Source organism: Crotalus tigris, unplaced genomic scaffold (genome assembly GCF_016545835.1).
Source record: "Crotalus tigris isolate CLP2741 ecotype Arizona unplaced genomic scaffold, ASM1654583v1 scf7180000024339.11422700, whole genome shotgun sequence".
Lineage (NCBI taxonomy): Eukaryota > Metazoa > Chordata > Lepidosauria > Squamata > Viperidae > Crotalus > Crotalus tigris.
The window spans coordinates 3238351-3258729 of NW_024100509.1; the positions used below are offsets into that span (position 1 = coordinate 3238351).

Below are 20379 nucleotides of genomic sequence, written 5' to 3' on the forward strand. Positions count from 1 at the left end.
GATGATCAATGATAATAATAGTAATAATAGTAATAATAACAATAGAGTTGGAAGGGACCTTGGAGGTCTTCTAATCCAGGGCTTTTCAACCAGTGGTACGGGTACCACCTGTGGTACATTGGCACCTGGCAGGTGGTACGCGACCATCCTAGAAAAGTGGTAGCAGGGGAGAGGAATGAGCTGAACTGGTGGCAGCACCACACAAGCCTGAGCGAGAGATGGCTTGAGCTGCAGGGCTGTCAGTGCCGCTTTCCAGCTGATCAGCGCCTTTTCGGGGCTGTCAGGGCTCGGGAAGCGCCAAGATCAGCGCCAGTCTCCAGCTGGAGCTCGGCGCTGATCCTGATGCTTCTGCTGAACCCTGAAGAAGCACCAATCAGCTGGAAAGCAGCACTGATCCTGGCGCTTCTGCTGAGCCCAGAAGAAGCGCTGATCAGCTGGAATATTGCAGCATCTCCAGGGTCTTGTGATTTACATTCAGATGCTTGGCAACTGATTCATATTTATGACAGTCACAGTGTCCCAGGGTCATGTGAAGTGACCAAAACCTGCTGCAACCACCCAGCAGATAGGGGAATAAAAACCAAACACCCCCCACCCCACCCCCGCTGCCAATCCTCAACAGAAATGCTCACAACAATGAAAACTTCGGACAGGAGGGAGAGCACTGGCAGGTGGGCAGGCAGGTGTCTTGTTTGGCTGTGGCTTGGGGGGCACTTTTTTCAGTGCCATTGTAACTTCGAACAGTCACTTAGTGAACTGTTGTAAGTCAAGGACTACCTGTACTTTATCACTTTTTTCCTTTTTTTTTTTTTGGTCATCAAGTTTTTGACACCTTGCTAGGCGACTGGTGGTACTTGGACATTGCCATATCCTAAAAGTGGTACGATGGGTGAAAAAGTTAAAAAGCCCTGTTCTAGTCCAACCCCCTGCTCAGGCAGGAAACCCTATACCATTTCAGACAAATGGTTGTTCAGTCTCTTCTTAAAAACTTCCAGTGTTGGAGCATTCACAAATTCTGGAGGCAGGTTGTTCCACTGATTAATTGTTCTCACTGTCAGAAAATTTCTCCTTAGTTCTAGGTTGCTTCTCTCCTTAATTAGTTTTCATCCATTGCTTCTTGTCCTGTCTTCAGGTGCTTTGGAGAATAGCTTGACTCCTTCTTCTTTGTGGCAACCCCTGAAATATTGGAACACTGCTATCATGTCACCCCAGTCCTTCTCTTCATTAAACTAGACATACCCAAATCCAGCAATTATTCTTTATATGTTTTATCCTCCAGTCCCCTGATCATTTTTGTTGTTCTTCTCTGTGCTCTTTCTAGAGTCTCAACATCTTTTTTACATCATGGTGACTAAAACTGGATGCAATATTCCAAGTGTGGACTTACCAAGGCATTATAAAGTGGTATTAACACTTCATATGATCTTGATTCTATCCCTCTGTTAATGCAGCCTAGCACTGTGTTGGCTTTTTTGGCAGCTGCAGCACATTGTTGGCTCATATTTAAGTGATTGTCCACTATGACTCCGAGATCCCTCTCACAGTTACTTCTATTGAGCAAGGTACCACTTATACTGTACCTGTGCGTTTGGTTTTTCTTGCCTAAATGTAGAACTTTATTTTTTTCACCACTGAATTTCATTTTGTTACATAGCACGCAATGTTCAAGTCTGTCAAGATCCTTCTGTATCTTAAACCTATCTTCTGGAGTGTTGGCTATTCCTGCCAGCTTGGTGTTGTCTGCAAATTTGATGAGTTTCCCATCTATCCCCTCGTCCAAATCGTTGATAAAGATGTTGAAGAGCACTGGGCCTACAACAGAGCCCTGGGGCACCCCACTACACACTTCCCTCCATGTAGATGCAGTTCCATTGAGGACCACATGCTGAGTACAGCGGTCAGCCAGCTACGAATCCATCTGGTGGTGATGCTGTCTAACCCACATTTTTCTATCTTATTAAGTAGTAGATTGTGGTATACTTTATCACAGGGGTGTCAAACTCAATTTCATTGAGGGCCGCATCAGCATTGTGGTTGCCCTCGGGCCAGGTGGGTATGGCCAGGGTGGGTGCGGCCTACTGGGTGGGCGTGGATGGAGTGGGTATGGCCTATTGGGTGGGCATGGCCAGCTCTACATTGTTCGCATCAAGGGGGCCTGTGGAGGCCTGGGCAGGAGTGGGACAGATCTGAGGGTCTCTGGCAGAAGGGGGTGGGACCGGGGCAAGTGCCAAGGCATAGTCCATTTCTTCATTCCTCACAAAGGGTGACACCTCCCCAGCATGCACCCAGGGGGCGGGGCCGACATGGCAGGGGCTGGTTCCTCGCTGTTTCTAGACAGCCTTGTGGAGCTAAGACTGAATGCATTTCAGCATAGATGGCCACCACAAAATTGTACATTGGCTCCCGACCGGCCAGGGCCAAGGCAGTGGGGGCCATTCCCTCACTGTTTCCAGGATGGCTTTGCGGGCCACATGAAACTACTTTGCGGGCCGCATGCGACCCGCAGGCCTTGTGTTTGACATGTCTGCTTTATCAAATGCCTTACTGAAGTCCAAGTATATTATATCCAAAGCATTCCTCTGGTCTGTTTTTGACATACCCATGTTGGCTTTTGGTTATGACTTTGTTTGCCTCTAGGTGTTTGCTGATTCGTTGCTTGATTATCTTTTCCAGAATCTTCCCAGGTATTGAGGTCAGGCTGATAGGTCTGTAGTTTCCTGGATCCATTTTTTCCCTTTTTTGAAGATGAGAACTACATCAGCTCTTTTCCAGTCCTCCGGTAGTTCCCCAGTGCTCCAGGATCTTTGAAAGGTATAGTTCAGTGGTTCTGAGAACATGTACACCAGTTCCTTCAGAACCTTGGGATACATATAATCCATCTGGTCTTGATGATTTGAGCTCGTCTAGGGTGAACAGGTGTTCTCTTACCATTTTCTTGCCTAACGTGTTTCTAATCTGTTTTTTACGATACTGTTTTTGATAGGTTGGACTATTTTTTTCTCTTTGTGTAAGGACAGATGCAAAAAACAAATTAAGTAATTCTGCTTTCTTCCTATTGCTTCTCACCTTCTTGCCACTTTCTCCCATTAATGGACCAATCATTTCCTTAACTTTTTTCTTGTTTTTTACATGTTGAAGAAAGCTTTTTTGTTATTTTTGACTTTTGTTGCAAGTCTTAGTTCATTTTGAGCCTTAGCTTTCCTTGCTTCATCTTTACAGGCTCGGGCTATTTGCTGATATTCTGCCTTAGTTATGTGCCTCTCTTTCCACTTTTTATTCTTTTTGTCTTTCAATTTATCAGAGAGTTCTTTATGCAGCCATGCTGGTTTCTTTTGAGAGCCAGACTGGGCTTTTATAATATCACTTTTCAAAATTTCCCAAGTTTCTTGAGTTGTTTTCCCCTTGAGGATTCTCATCCATGGAATCCTTCCCAAGCTCTCTCTAAGTTTATTGCAATTAGCTCTCTTAAAGTCCAAGACTCTAGTTTGACTATGTTCCATTACTTGTGCTTGCATAATGTTGAATTCCAATATTGCATCAGTCCCCCCCAAAGTTCCTGTGGCTTCAATACCTTCTATCATTTTATCTCTGTTAGTGAGAATTAAGTCCAATATGATGTGATACATTTTCTCTATCTGCAGCTCACTAACACTTTTGTATTAATGTATGAAAGGGCTCTACTGTTTTGGTTCATTGGTAAATAAATTAATCTTCATATGGCACCTTGTGTCGGATAATTAGAATTAAAATATTCTAAGTACATGTTCTAATTATATTGAAGATATAATTCTAAATATACAGGACTGAACCTTCTCTTTGACATTTATCAATCAAATTGTTTTGTGTTAGTCCTTTCTTTTTAAAATGCATAGGCAGTGACACTTGATATGCAGGCACAGAGTATTTGCTTTGAAGTGTCTCTGTTGTCTGTGCAACATGGATTCACTTTTTCCCCTGGGAAGTCTCTAAATCAAAATAAAAAATATGGATATTCTCTTAGTCATGTGCACCAAGTAAAAGATTATACCAGGTGTTTAATCAGGGGCCCTTTACCCTCTCATAGGATACAAAATGATGGTGTGGAGATGTGTGGGGAAGCATTAATTTTAGTTCTATGGGCTAGTAATGTTATTTAGAAGACTACAAGTGGCTCTTCATTCTTTTGCATGCAGCAAGACAAAAACGGCTGTTTTTGTCTCCTGAAGCTAGGCTAATAACAATGTACATCATGGACACACAAGTTCCTTCAGGCCACAAATTTGCTTGCCTTTGGGCAACGTGTCTTAGGCTGCCCTTTGAAAAGTAGATAATCAGGAGAAAAAAATGGACAGAGCTAGGAATAAAATTACACTAAATTAATCAAATGTTTTTCATGTGATTAGTTTCCATCTGCTTGATAATTTCTTACTATACTTGATCTAAAGTTTTCACATGGCAGAATATGACACCTTCTACATTCTGGTTAATATGAATCAAGTAGATATTCTGCAGTGGGGTAACACACATTAACCTTGTTAAAAATCCAGTGTTTGTCAGCATTAAGAAAAATATAGCATTCTGATTGACTTTGGAATGAAGGAAACCCATCAGGGATTCATTTATACCTACTATTATGGGAGAATTCCAAAGACCTTTCTTCATATATCCCTTCTCACATAGACTGAATAATTTAAAAGTCTGTAGTTTTCCAATTGCCTTCTGTAGTAACTGCTCTGCTTTTAGTGTACCACTGTGCACTGAATTCAGCTTGTTCAGCTCCTCAGAAATGATCAAGCCGTGTAAAGATAGTCCTCGACTTACAACTATAATGGGAATTTGCACATTACAATTATACATTATGATGGTTGTAAAGCGGGTCATCCACATGACCAGTCTGATTTTACAATCCTTTTTATGGTGTTCGTTAAGTAAATGTTGTGATTGTTAAGCGAATTCATTGTTCACTGTGTTCACTTTGTGGCAAAACTGGAAGTAAATGTCCATTTTCAGCATAAACATTGTAAGTCACAGTCATGTGACCATGGGACACTCAAATGCAAATGCAGGGTTAATGCAGCCCAGTTGCCCAAAATGCAGCCCCACGACTGCAGGAAAGGGGCCTGGTTGTTGGTCCGTCGGAACTGGACATAAAAGTACCTTTTATGCGGTCCATCATAACTTTTAAGAAACCAGTTGTAAATTGAGGACTACCCTTCGTGTGAATTTTCTTACATGCTTGTTTGTATGTCCCTCTTTTTTCTTTTTGCTCTCACGCAAAAATGCAATCTCAGTTTTGAAGCCTTTTGAATACATTTCAAATATTTCCATTCTAAATGTTAAAAGACTCAAAAGGCTTACAGCCATAAATACAAGTAGTCCTTGACTTATGACTGGTCGTTTAGTGACCAAAGTTACAACCAACCACAAAAAAGGGGACTTAAGTCCCGCATTCAAAGTTCCATAGTCATGTGAATGAACTTCAGGCGCTTAGCAAGACAACTGCATTTATGGCACCCATAGCAAACCATTGATTCATTTAATGACTGGCAATTTGGTGGTAACTACCACCAAAAAAGGGCATAAAATTGATCCAGTGACGTGACCATCCTGGTTTACAGCTATTATGATATACGACTGTAATAGATAGGCTCCATTATAGTAGGCTCCATTACAGTTGTATATCAAGGACAGCACAATTAGCTGTATCAAGATCCAGATTTCCAGACTAGCACAGCTAGTTGTATTTACTGGGAAGTAAATTATTTTGGATGCAGGTAAGTGAGCACCAGATATCTAGCCTTGTAAATTGTTCTTACGTTGTTTAATCAAAATGTATTTCATGCTTGTCAGTCCCATTGATGACTCTCTGTTGTGATTTACAAAATTCCTTCTGACTTTTGAAGAAATGTGTACCGTACTCTAAATTAACTAATGTAATAGCTTCTGTGCAAGTTTTTATTTATGCAGATAACTGGGACAATATATTTAGTGGCTGTTATGGAGAAGGGATTACACAAGCAGTGCCAGACTTTTGAGATTAAAGGAGAGGGTGTGGAGTTTTCTGCTGTAATAGTTTTGCTATATTGAGGACTATCATTTTGTTTGTTGTTTACAAGTTTCAGATGTTCTTATCCTGTACCTAGCACTCTTGAACAAATTCCTACAGCATTACTAATTATTGTTTTGTTTTTCTTAGACGTTTGCAGCCGCTTTTTTAAAAAAGCAATTTTTATCTGTAAAAACGTATATCCTACTTTTTCAATCTTTAGAAATAATGCTGAAATGGAGCTATATATTTTTTCATTTCAAGTTAAAATATGGATTCAAAGTTCATCCTAGATGAACAGTTTATTCGCAGTGTAGCCAATATTGTTAAAAATACCTTATAACATCCTCTTTAAAATAGACTGTAGAAATAATCGATTAGTTCTGAACTTGAAATGTGATAATTTTTATAATTTTATTAGAGATGTGCTTTTTGTAGTAAATGAATGATTTATTTTTTAAAAATAGTAATGAACAAAGATGGGAAAGAAAAAATAAAATTATTTCTCTTTGCACAAAGAAAATTGAAATTGATAACTTGGTGGCCAAAATCAATTATGAAAGTTTATTTGAAATCATGTCATGTTATGCTTCTTTCTAGTCTTTCTCTGGCCACAACCTTTTCTCTTCTATTATTAGTCACTTACCCACTTTGATTTTAATTACTTGGTTTGCTTTATCAGGGGCTATATTGTGTGTTCTGAAATAGAATAAAATTTTATTTTGATTGAGTAAACTTAATTTAAGGAAATATCAATAAATTATTGCTTTTCTTTATCAATATAATGTTGTTTTTGACATCTAAAATACATGATTTCTGCAGTTATCAACTTCCTATGAAAACAGGTAGAATTCTCAGTTTCAAACTAGCCACCAATCTCCTACTGTGAGTGTATTTGTAACATGTAATTGGTGAAATGATGAAATGCTATTGTTCTTGCCTAGAGACTAGAGGCATGAAAGGGGGTATGGAGGCATCAAAGTAAACCTGGTATTAAAAAGTGGGAATTACTCAGAGTAAAAAAAAAAACAACAACCCTCCCCCAAGATTATCATATTGTGTTGATCAACTCTTTCATTCTTGGACTCACAGGTTAGCTGAGCACATTTAGAGGGAAAATTGGTATGTGGAGAAAGCAGCCACACAGTGACCAATCTTAACTTTTTGGAGGAAACAACTTTTCTTCTGTGATTTAAATTTTTGCAAAAGGAACCAGAGCAATGTAACCTTTTACTGTAGATTTCATTGTCTAGAGTCTAGACCAGGGGTGTCAAACTGCCGGCCCGTAGGTCGGATGCATCATAGTGAAACTGCATGCACCTCATTGCCGATAATGATAAAAAAAGTTGCAATACGTCATTACATGTCAGATGACATTGCTAGTTTGACACCCCTGCTCTAGACAGAGGTGGGGAACTATGGCTGGCTCAGGAATTCTGGGAGTTGAAGTCCACAAGTCATAAAAGGGCCGTAGTTCCCCACTCCTGTTCTAGAATATAGCTTTCCTGCACTGCAAGTCATGTATATTGTCTATTTTTGCTAAAAACTAATGCTATATTGAAAGCAGATGGGTGTTCATTTATAACATCTCTATGCTGTGTAATATTACTCTTTCCATTGGAGAAGAATGGGAACATCTCTGAATTCTGGTCATATGTATGCTGAATGGGTGACGTTATAATTACTGTGACATAATCCTAATAATACATTAGCAAAGATCCTTATTATTTTCCTCTCTACCTTGTGTTTTGAGAATATGGGCCTGCAATGTGAATGTTTTCATTTGGGTAAATTAATGCATAATGATAGTCCCATTAGAACAGGATAGGGTAGGGTAGGGTAGGACAGGACAGGACAGGACAGGATAAGGCAAGATAAGGCGAGGCAAGGCAAATTCTGAACGGTACTGTTGAATTTAGAGACTTTTTTTTTCCCCTAACCATTTTTTGCTATTAAATCTCCCCTAGGCAGATTAGACCAGAAGAACAACTCCATAGGAAGGCTAAAACTGTTTTTATTGAAATTGGCTATAATAACAGAATCTTGCATGTCAGATTATGCTGTACCCCCTTCCCAGTGAACCAGCTATTTGTGATTGTTTGGTGATTTTTCATTTCCCCCCCAAAAAAAAAAATCACCAAAAGGAATTAATAATTGAGCACACCCATCAAATGTAGTTTACTTAAAAGTCCTTTAAAACAAGGGTCTCCAAACCTTGGGGTTAGGGCCCATTGGGAACTGAACCGCCAGAGCGGCAGGTGAGTGCACAAAGCTTCATTTGTGGAGGCATGAGGTTTAAGTTACATGTGGTAAACCATTCCCCCCAGTCAAAACCACCAAAGCTGCTGCCGCCACCAGCATTCTGCAAAACCAAAAAGCATCTAGAAATATTATAATTTATGTAATATAACTTTAGTGGAGTTTATGCAGTATTTTCATGACCAGTTCACGATGACTTGCTGAAACAAAAATTCTGTATTGCAGAAAATTCTAGTGAGATTTAAGTTCAAATGCCAAATCCTCCCAGAAGCATATTCTTTAAAGTAAACAATGCCTTGAAGTTCTTTTAAAGAGTTTCATCTGTCTGAAACATGACATTATGTGTATGTATATGTGACTTTAAAGAGAACTGGTTGAACTCACTATATATACCTTATTCATTGTGGAAGATACTCTCTTAATTTAACTGACATATATAAATAGCTTTTTTCAAACATTGTTTAAAGATCATTACAGTAATGATAAAATATAACATGTTTCCCCCAAAATAAACCCGCTCCCGAAAGTAAGTCCCAGCTGATTTTTGGGGGTGGGCCTAATATAAGCTCTCCCCCCGAAAGTAAGCTCTACTTAAGGGCCTGCACGGATGGCCTGCCTGTGACGAGGTGAAGCTAATGGGGAGGGGGGATCTGACCCACGGTACCGGCATACCAGTTCCTTACTCTTGCCCAGCTTGTTCCACAGCCTCATGGTAGAGGCATTGGGCAGGAGGTGGCAAATGGCCGTTTTGGCGAAATGTGGCTGTTTGCTGCCGGCCGCAGTCGTTTGCTGCCTCGCGCATCGTACCCAATGCCGCTGCCATGAGGCCTGACAAATCCTCCCCCCTTCTGACCCACATGCCATTATACTGGTTCCCTACCACCGCCTGGCTTGTTCTGCAGCCTCATAGCAGTGGCACTGGCCAAGAAGTGGCAAACAGTCAGTTTTGGTGCGACGCAGCCGTTTTCCGCCTCGTGCCTCATACCCATTGCCGCTGCTAGGCATACCATATGTTAACTCTAACCCCCACTGCCCCCCAATCCTAATGGGAGATGGGAAGCCCTGGGTGAAAACGGAAAAACTTGGGTGAAAAAAAAAAACAGTTTTTCCCGTTTGTTTCCAAACTTTGGAAATAAATGGGAAAAAAACATTTTTCCCCACCCAAGTTTTCCCATTTTTTCCCCCAGGGCTTCCCGTTAGGGGTGGGGGGGCAGTGGGGGTTAGAGTTAACGTACGGTAGGCCTGGCTATGGCCTCGCATGGGTCAGATGGAGGGAAATCTGCCAGGCCTCATGAAGCTTCAGGGGCTGGCTTGGCACAGGAAGGGCATGCGTCCCACCCTCCCACCACTGCGCAGGGTAAGATTGCTGTGCCCTCCCCTGTCCAGATGCCTCCCCCAAGCATTTTTTTTTTACTAACCTGCCTTTCAGCTGCATTGCATTTCTCTGCTTCTCAGCCATCATCGTGTGTTTGTGGGACTACCAGTAAAAAAAAGGTTAATCAGACCTTCTAACTTCTCACGAGAGCACAAGAAGTTAGACAGTCTGACTGAACTATTTTTTTTTTACCGGTAGTCCCACAAACACGTGGCGAAGGCTAAGAAATGAACAGAGAAAGACAATACAGCTGAAAGGCAGGTTAATAAAAAATGCTTGGGGGAGGCGAGGGCATCTGGGCGGGGGTGGGGGTGGCAATCTTACCCTGCGTGGCTTCGGCAGGTGTCTGGCAGGCGGAGGGAAGCAATTCCACCTTCCATGGCAACCTTACCCTGCGTGGCTTCAACAGCTTTCTGGCAGGCGGAGGGAAGCAACTGGTCCACCACCATGCTCTTACCACCACGTTGCTTCTCCACCCCATGCACAGGCCCCGCCACACCCCTGCATGCTTGCGGCCTACTGGTACTAGTACCGGCCAAGAGTAAGCCCTCCCCGAAAGTAAAACTTTGTCCTTACTTCAGAGCCCAAAAGAAAGGTGGTCTTACTTTCGGGGAAACACAGTAGTAAATTTATGAGGGAATGACTGATCTTGTTTCACATGAAACAAGGTTATAATTTGTGATCAAGATGTTTGGAAAATTGATTACAGTTGCTATCCATAAGTTTCAAATACACTCAAATCTTTCTTCCTAGTCCTTCTGTCAGCCCTCCCAGATACACCAGACAGGAAACACAATTAGATGAATTGATTCTTCTGTAAAGTTACATTAATAGAATTTTGCGATTTTGAAAGTACAGATTTCCCCCTGACAGATTTGACTGCTTGATCCATTAGGGTGGATACTTCCTAAGTTTTTTTCCCCCCGGACCATTAAGCCGGGTTCCTATCTCTCTTGTCTGATTGTTTCCTAGGTGGCATCTTTTCCCCTTGTTTGCCAAACATTCACACATTCCATTACATCTTCTGTTGAATTATTTTCTCAGTGTAAGAAAAAAAGGATGATTGAGAAATGAGAGGAAGGAATCAGAGATCAGAAATCAAAGGTTCTTTCCACTTTTTCAAATTTCTAATGTATGGATTTTGAAAGTAGATGAAATCCAAACCTAATTCAGTTATTACAATTGACTTCAGTTATTATCTTTGTATCTCTATATTGTCTTAATTGGAATGGATTAATGTTTCATACTTGGTATGCCTTAATCTCCAATGTGCTTTTAATTATATTGTCTAAGTTTTTAATGGTTGTGTTTAAGTGAAGAGAAAATTCTTCATCATGTGCACTTGGAATGTTTGAAATGAAAATAAATTTCAGAACAAATAATGTGTGGCTATTTACTAGCCATTTATAGTGTGATTTAAATTCTAATTTTGTAGAAATACATTAAACTACTTAATTGGTCCAATTCTTTGTAATAATTATATAAAAATAACTAAAATTCATCTGGAATGAAGAGTTCAGTTGCTTCTAGAAGTCCTCTGTGTGATCTGTGTTGATGAACACAGCAGAAAACCAAAAATAATCCAAAACTTGCTCTACTGCATTCAGGTTGCATTTGAAATATATTATAATTTTGAAGAAAAAGTAACTAAAAGTGTATAGTTGGTAATTTCATACATCTTTACTAAAGAGGTTAACAGTGAGGGTGATAGCTTGCTGAAGAAAAGAATTGAAAATAGAGAAAAGCTTCTGTAATAATACCCTATATGTTAAAAACCTTCTGTGTGGGGTAGGACTTGATTAAAAAATTCCCTGTGATTAATCAGGCACAATATCACCTTTAGATTAACCCATCTCAGCTTTCATTTCATGGCTCCCTCACTTGGTTTGGCTGGGTGCTGTTTTCAACAGAAGTGGAGCATCATTTCAGATAACCCAAAGAATTAAATGGGCATTTGGAGATTATTTTCAGTTGGGAGTGAGGCTAAAGAAGGAAGCATCGGAGCTGAGCTCTCTTATTCTCGATGCATATGTGGTAAATGCATATCCTGCAACCTTCTCAAGACATAAAACCATTAGCAAACAAAAGTTCTGAGGGAGGAAGGCTAGCAGGGCCCAGCTCCATGTTTGCTCTTTTTATCCCACTGGCTAATGTGGAAAAATACACTTTCTTTGTAGTTGGGTTCCTATTTAGAAACAGATCATCCAGAAGCCCATGCAGTGTTATGAACCTTTATAAAAAGTTCCAATTTCCTGGTTTTAGGAATGGCATATGCACCATTATTAAAACCTTTTATTTAAGTTAGGGATTTTAAAGACCATAACTTTATAGATGATAATAAGTACCTACTCTATAGACAATAGTAAGAACCTAATCATTTACTGAAGCACTGAGAGGCAAAATTAAGTGCATGTTCGAAGATTTAAAATAATCTTAAACATAAGAAAAATAATTGAAATTGAAAAAAGGAAAAATTGCTGTTTTAAATTTTTTGCAATGGGAGTTTGATGTAACACTGCCAGCTCTATGTGCATATTCTTGCTCAGTCAGACTCTCAAGTGCAAAATGCTGTGTTGCTTATATGTGCTGCTGGTAGCATGACTAGATGTTGAGCTTTAGAGTATTAAATACAGAAATACAGTTCTGTCATTGAGCTTTGCAGACAGGTTACCAAATATGAAATGCAGGAGCTGAATATTTAAATTAGGAAGAGGTTTCAATCAAATAGAAATGTATCTTTGCTATTGTCTAGATCAGTGATGGTGAACCTTTTAGAGACCGAGTGCCCAAACTGCAACCCAAAACCCACATGTATCGCTGGGTGCCAGGTGGGCATGGCACATTGGGTGGGCGTGGCTACAGTAGTCATGGCAGAGTGGGTAGGCATAGCCAGGGTGGGCGTGGCCACCTTGATGTTGCTCCTGGGGAGGGATCCCTGTGGGGACTGGGCAGGGCTGGGGGAGATCCAGGGGGTCTCTGACAGGTGGGGCAGTGAGCAGGAGGCTCGTCCTGCAGGGTGAGGCAAGGCGAGGGAGGGGGCAAGGCGGAGGTGCATTGCCATAGGGTAAGGCAAGGCAGGGACCGGGGCAGGGGCTGGTTGCAGACAAAGGGCAGCTCCGGTGAGGAGGAGGTGGAGGAAGAGGGTTTAAGCAAGCTTAGCAACCGGAGTGGGGATCCTCCCCCAAAACAAATTTGCTTTGTGGGTAACCTCAAAGCATGACAGAAGAGACCAAAACCTGCTGTATCCACCCAGCCGATGGGAGGGGGAATAAAAAACAGCCCCTCCCCCCGCAATCCTCAACATAAATGCTCATGACAACAAAAACCTCAGACAGGGGGAAGAGTGTGGGCAGGCGGGCGTCTTGCTCAGCTGATGGCTTGGGGGGGAAGGGGGCAGCTACACCTCCTCCCAAACGCTGCCCTCTCACAAAAGCAGGATGAAAACTCCGAAAAGCAACAAGAAAAAAAAGTTAAAACAGAAGAGTGTCTCGTGATGGTTTTCTTCCCCACTTCGTTCTAGCTGCAGTTTAAATATGTAAAGACCACAAAAGAATGGGAGGATTCGGTTGTTTGTTTCAAAGGAAGGGAGGAATGCTGGCTGAGGAATTCTGGGAGTCGAAGTCTACAAGTCATAAAAAGGCCAAGTTTGAAGATCCCTATTGTAAGCCAATGTTTGGAAACACCTCCATGAGAGCCAGGTTTTGCATACACATGTATGTTTGGGACTACATCAACCCATTCCAGTCTGATCCTTCCTGAACTTGGGTATCCACTTAAAATTAGGGAGTTCCTAATTTTTCAGCCCTTCCAATGCGCAGTTCCCCATCTTCATCAAACCAACACCCAACAGGACAGGAATTGCCTGCAGACAGAAACCAATGAAAGTCGAATTGGTTTTCAAGGCGGCTTAGTCAGGAAAAAGATCCGAATGTGCCCAGGTCGGTCGATCGTCTCAACAACTTAAACTAAATGTCGCATCTGAGTAGCCGCTCTGCCATTTCTTCCACTTGCTGAGCCCGGGAGCCCTCCCCCCAGAGTTAAAAATCTCCCAGGCCAGCCTGACACATGGCTTTCCCAACAACTGGAGGATGGAACTTCCATCATCTACAGCCGGCCATAACACTGGCCTGCTCGCTGGCAACAATGCTGGAAAACCAGTCAAAAGGCAGCTGATCAGTCATTTCTGATTCTCAAAGTTTGCCGCTTTGGACAGAGAAAGTCTCCACACAGCGGCGGAAGAACCAGCACCCCAGCTGGACTGACTGCAAGCCCTTGGGGGTTCCGGCGCCCAAACACAACTGGCTGATCAATCCCTTGAGTTGGAGTAGCTATCGTCTGCATCACGCACTGAATCATGAGCCTGGGAAGAGAGTTGATCGTGGGGGAGACAGACTGACCAACGAAGGTGAGCCACCCCCCTGCCCCCGTGGCTGCCACCGCTGCTCTCCTCACCCGGGCTTCTCACCGGCCCACTCACCGCCAGAGCTTGCCCAGCGTTTTGCTGAGCTCGGCATTCTACAGGTGCGGGTACTGGTCGACCAGCTTCCTGCACACTGCCTGTGCCCAGACCATGAAGGTGTTCATTAGCCGCTCGACATGTGGGTTGGCCTTCAGCACCCCGTGGCCCCACACTGGCATGGGCACCAGGCTCCAGTCATAGCCCTTCAGCACCTGCAAAATGGTGTCTCAGATGCAGGCAGGGAAGTGCTTGGCCCTGCTTGGCTTAATCAGAGCCTGTTTGGACTGCCACCGCCATTGCCGCTAATGAGGCTGAGTAGCTAACATCTCCCTGGCCCCTGGATGAGGTAAAAGGGGCCAGATCCCGATTCCCCCACACAACCCTGCTCTTGCTCACTGGCTGGCTGCCTGGCTCCTCGGCCCTGCCTGGCTTACCAGAGCCTGCCTGGGCCACCGTCATTGCTGCACATGAGGCTCGGCAGCTAACTTCTCCTCAGCCCCTGGACGAGGTAAAAGGGGCCAGATCCTGATCCCCCCCCCAACTCTGCTCTTGCTCACTGGCTGGCTGGCTCCTTGGCACTGCCTGGCTTACCAGAGCCTGCCTGGGCCGCCACTGCTGCTGCCACTCCCGCCACCACCATTGTCATGCACGAGGCTGGGCACCTAACTTCTCCCTGGCCCCTGGACAAGGTAAAAGGGGCCAGATCCCGATCCCCCATCCAACCCTGCTCTCGCTGGCTGGCTCCTTGGCTCTGCCTGGCTTACCAGAGCCTACCTTAGCCGCCGCCACCGCTGCCACCATTGCTGCGCACTTGGCTGGGCAGCCAACTTCTCCCCGGCCCCTGGACGAGGTAAAAGGGGCCAGACCCAATCCCCTTTCCCAACCATTGCCGCCGCTGCCGCCCCTGAAACTCACCACTGGTTGCTCATGCTCGCTCGCTGTGCTATCTGCACCAAATGCTGCTCCCGCCAAAACTTGCTCCTTTTGTAGCCTCTCCCCATCAAGCTCTCACAGCTTTCCCAGACTACGCATGCGTGGAGAGGGGGAGGGGAGCAGCCCGGCCCTGCGTCCCTCTGTGGCAATGGCAAGCATGCCATAGGTTCGCCACCACGGGTCTAGATATTCACAGGTTGTATTGAAAAGAATCCACTGAGGTTACTTGTTGGCTTCATTTCTTTAGCTGTTTTTGTGGACCCCTGGTGCAAAAGGACAGATCATACCTTAACTTCTGTGATTAGAATTTATTTTTGTGACAAACTTTTTAAAAAATATTCAGTGTTTTGGATGACAGGACACTCACAATATTTATAGTTTTGTTCTGTCAGAACACCAGACCTTCACAACTTTCTTTTTTTTAATGTATATTTTATTATTTTTTTTACAGTAACAGTCATTTAATAAGCAAAACGTTGTCTGGGTTTATGTGCTTAACATTAATAGTAATACAATTTCCATTCCTATCCTTTATTCCATTTTTCTATTCATTTGTAAAAATTTTCCCATGTTTGAAAGTATTCTGAATCTTGCTTCCCTTCATTTTCAATGTGAGCCTATTCATTTCTGCACAGTCAAACATTTTCTTAATTATGTCTTCTTCAGATGATATTTCTCCATTTTTCCAGTATTGAGCAAATATAATTCTCACTGCTGTTAATAAATGTAATATTAAGTATACACATTTCTTACCATAATTTTCTGAAATTGTGCCTAAAAAATAATTCCGGTTTATAGTCTACATTTATTTTATTTATTTATTTATTTAATTTTATTTATATGCCGCCCAATCCCAAAGGACTCAGGGCGGCGTACAAAATTAAAACAATCATCTAACAATAAAACAATAAAATAATACAATCATACAGCATGTCCGATCATATCCCGCCCCCCCCCCGGGGACATCAGCCCCAGGCCTGCCGGAACAGGAGAGTTTTAACGGCTTTCTTAAAGGCCGGCAGGGTGGGAGTAGTGCTCCTATCATCTTTTCTAGCCACCTTATGTATTTTTCACCAATAGTTCTTTGCTTTATGTGCCTGGATTTTGTCTGCATTTCTAACAATTGCTAGACACATTTTTAAACAGTTTTGCTAATCTTGCAGGTGGTAAGTGCCATCTAAAGAAGATTTTATATAAATTTTCTTTATAAGTAGCTGCCCTCGATATTTTGTAGTTTCTTTCCCATAGGTTTTGCCATTTTTCTAGCTCTACATTGTGCCCAAAGTTTTTTGCCCAAGTTATCATTGTTTCTTTAACTTGTTCATCTTCCATTTTTAAATTTAACAGAAAGCTGTACAGTTTCTTAATAAATTTGTCATCTGATGACAATAGTATCTGGTCTAATGTTGTCTGGTCTTTGTAAAAAAACATATAGTTTTGCATCTTTCTCATATCTCATTTGCAGGTGTGGCCACCATGATAGCTCAATGACCTGTTCTTCCAATTCTTGTTTATTTTGTAGTTTCCCATCAGTATTCAAAATATCTTTGTAAGTTTCTCATAATTGATTAAGTTTGGGTGTACAAACGCCTCCATTGTCAAAATCCATTCTGGTATTTTCATGTAAGTTCTTGATTTTACCTTTTCCCATGTCAAAAGCAGTGCATTTCTTACATAGTGGTTTTGAAAGTATTTGTGGATTTTGTTCTTCCCATACCATAGGAAAGCATGCCATCCAAGTTGTAGGTCATGCTCTTCGAGGTATAATAGTCTTTTATTTCTAAGAGTTATCCATTCTTTTAACCATGTTAGTGTGGCTGCTTGATAGTACAAGACCCAGTCTGGTGGGCCAAAGCCTCTATTTTCTTTTGCTTCTTGTAACATTTTCAGTCCGATTCTAGCTTTTTCCCCTTGCTAGATAAATTTCAATATCAGGAAAAAAATTTTTGTCAATTTTTATCAGTATTGTTTGAAATAAAAAGAGTAGTTTTGATAATATGTTTATTTTCACCATCGCTGTTCTTCCCAGGATTGATAATTGTAAATTTTTCCATTTTTCCAAATCTAGTTTTAATTTTTTTTAATAATTGTACATAATTATCTTCTTTTAACATCTTACTGTTAAATATATCCCCAAGTATTTAACTTTCCTAACTATTTGAAGGTCTGTTTTTACTGATAGTAAGTTTTTTTGTTTATCTGAGACCTTCACAACTTGTCAAATGTTTGTTTTGACCACATCATTTCTTATTTGATGGATATGCATACTTGCTGGTTAGTTTTTTCTATTTTAAAAAGGTTTAAATCAGGTAAGACATATCAAGCACCAAAGCTGCCTAATAAAGTTTTTTCCTATTCTCTTGTTTTTTTAAGGTGGTGAACATAACTAACATTCTTTTCTCCTATTTTCCCTGCAACAACCAACCCTGTGGGGTGAGTTGGGCTGAGACAGAGTGACTGGCTGATAGTCACCAAACCAGCTATGAATAATTCTAAAAGATTGATGAATATATACCTATATAGGAATATATACCTATATAGTGTTTACTAAGAGCTTCCTTTCTTAGCAAGCAATTGATTTTCTTAGCCTTCATAATGATTTATAATAATACTACCTGAGATGCCATAGATGCATAATCTTGTAATTTTCTGATTTTTTTTTTAAAAAAATTGGTATTACATTCACTAATGTGTAGGCCTCTGAAATGAAAGCCAGTATTTGGGAGATTAGTGAGCAAGTTTTCAAAGAGGAGAAAGTTCTACACATAATTGTGGTATGAAATCTAGACATGACTTTATGACCAATCCATGCATTTAACGTTCACATGGTCATGTGATCAGAATTTGGGGAATTGGCAGCCAGCATGTATTTGCACAGTTGCAATAGCCTGGGAGCATGTAATTGCCAATTTTGACCTTCCCAGTTGGTTTCCGACAAACAAACTCAATAGGGGAGGCTGGATTGATTCACTGCAGTGATTCACTCAAGAACCATGGCAAAAATGGTGATAAAATCAGGCGCAAGTCAACTACCTTGCTTAGCAACAGAAATTATGGTCCCAATTGTGGTTGTAAGTCAAGGACTACCTGTACTAGGGATGTGGTATCTTTTTTCCTCAACAGTGTGTTCTGTAGGGTATCAGCTGGTACAGAATGCAGCTGCACAAGCTATAGTGAGTGCCCAAAGAAGGGTACCTTTGCTTCACTTACTGCACTGGGTGCCAGTTTGCTTCAGGTCTAATTCAAGGTGTTGATCGTTATCTATAAAGCTTTACATGTCATAAGACCATCACATCAGCCCATCCCACTTCTCCTTTTTTCCCCCATCACATCAGCCCATCCCACTTGCTCAAGCAGGGAAGGCATGCTACAGACCCCCCCCCTTTTCTGCCACCTTCCTTGTTTTGTGAAACATCTTGTCCCAATCTTCTGGCCTTCCACAAAGGGGTCAAAACCCGGCTATGTAGCCTTGTGTGGGAGACACAAGAGCTCATACAGCCATGGAGATGGTTAGTCCCATGAGAACCCTCTCCCCTGCCTGTATTAACAACTCTTGGTCTCCCCATTTTGGATCTCTCCATCTCTTGCAATCTTATAATGTTGTTTTTCACTTTTAATTTCTTAATCTTAAAATTATTTGGTTTTAATATGTTATTATAATGATTTAATTGTACACCACCCAGAGCCTCTCTGTGAGGGAGATGGGTGGTTAATAAATTTGATATAGAAATATATAATATCTTTTAGACAAATATCTGCTTAGAGCAGTGGTTCTCAACCTTTTTATAGCTGCAACCTCGGTCGTAAGTCAAGGACTACCTGTATTTCCCTGCCCGGGAGTGCTGCGCATGCGTGGTGCCGCCCCCTGCGCTGGCCGAGGCATAGCTGGCAAGGGGCGGCGGCAGGCAGGCCCAGGCGCTCGCGGGCGGCCGCGGCAGCGATGGGGCAGGGCGACCATTGGCTGGGCCACCAGCTGGCCCAGTCCAAGGCAGGTAAGGCACCCGCCGGGCCCCACGCATGCCAGCAACCCTCCCTGTGCCCACCGGCCTCCCACCTCCTATCCCCGGCCCTCTTTTACTTACTTTTTAGTTGCTCAGCAGGGAGGGAAGCTTTGCAGAATGTTCGCCTTGCAGCACCGTTTGCAGACTGGGGCTTTTGGCGGGCTCAGCAGGGCAGAGACAGCCTGGACAATTCCTATTGGCTTTTGAAAGCCAATAGAATTAGACTCTGTTCAAGAGAGTCTATTCTATTGGCTTTCGAAAGCCAATAGAATAAGAGGGAGTAGCACAGCTAAGGAAAAGGGGGAAAATGGCGGACTGCGTTGTTTGGCGATCCCTGTGAAATGATCGTTCGACCCCAAATGGGGGTTGAGAACCGCTGGCTTAGAGGCAGATGTCTCGGTTAACGCTATTAATATTATATTCTGAGTCCATTTTTCAAAAATGCCCTTCAATATGTCCAGTGTTAAAATATTTTGCTCTATTCCATAAATTTTATTTTGAGTTTATGTGATCTCTTTTAATTGTAATCTTTGGTTCCTTCTAGTTCTCTAATGTCTAATCTTCAAAGTCCCCATCTTATCACTGTTTTTAAAAATAACTCAAAACAAAAGCTTTTTCCTGTGAGAAAGATTCTTGCAATTAATTCTAAAATCTTAGTTCAAATCCATCTGTTATCTGTTTGTAACTTGTAGAAATCAAATTCTAATCACCCTTTTGCTGCTTGCGTGTGTGTGTATTTGTAATGCACGCGCACATGTGCCTGAATTTGTGTGTGTCTGTGTCCATAAACTTGTATTTAAAACTTATTTACATTTTCTTAAGAATTGAAGGAAACTCACCTGATGTTTTCAGACTTGTCAATGCAAAGATTTCTAATAGCTAAAATTAACAAGCAATTTCTCCAAAAATGATTAGAAAAGCAAGTGTGAGAACGCAGTGTCCTTCCAAAGGTGCCGACCTATGCTTTGAGCAAGATGGTTAATCTAAATCCACCAGAGACCATTATCTGTGGTCTCCTCATAAGAAGCAGCTGTGTGGGGCACTTGTGGGTAATCTCAAGTCCTCTCCTTATTTGGAGAGGTTCAAAGAACTGGTCTACTTGCAGGTTCTTCATTCTTCACTGCAGTCATTGGCTCCACTTTTTGTGAAGCCACCTTCAGTCCACCGTTTCTTTTTTCAGAAAGCACCTTGTTCATCCTTGAAACCGTGTTTTTCTTTTGCTGGTTTCTACCATCACTTCAAATCTGGTTTCATTTCTGTTCTGTGTTTGGAGAGCTGTGAGGCAGGTAGACAGTGCTTCCCTGCCTGTTTATGTATTTTTTTCCAA

General features: G+C 42.0%; 1 protein-coding gene across 14 annotated transcripts in view; it reads left to right on the top strand.

The window, feature by feature from the left end:
- Positions 1-20379, top strand: part of CXXC5 (CXXC finger protein 5) — a 123210-nt gene that overhangs the window by 54721 nt on the left and 48110 nt on the right. The window contains exon 1 of one of the 14 annotated variants that reach the window (XM_039325964.1): positions 13748-14064. The exons of the other annotated variants lie outside the window; for them this stretch is intronic. The gene's annotated coding sequence lies outside the window, so the exon portion shown is untranslated. Of the gene's footprint in view, positions 1-13747; positions 14065-20379 lie in introns of those variants that run through there. 14 annotated transcript variants of the gene reach the window in all.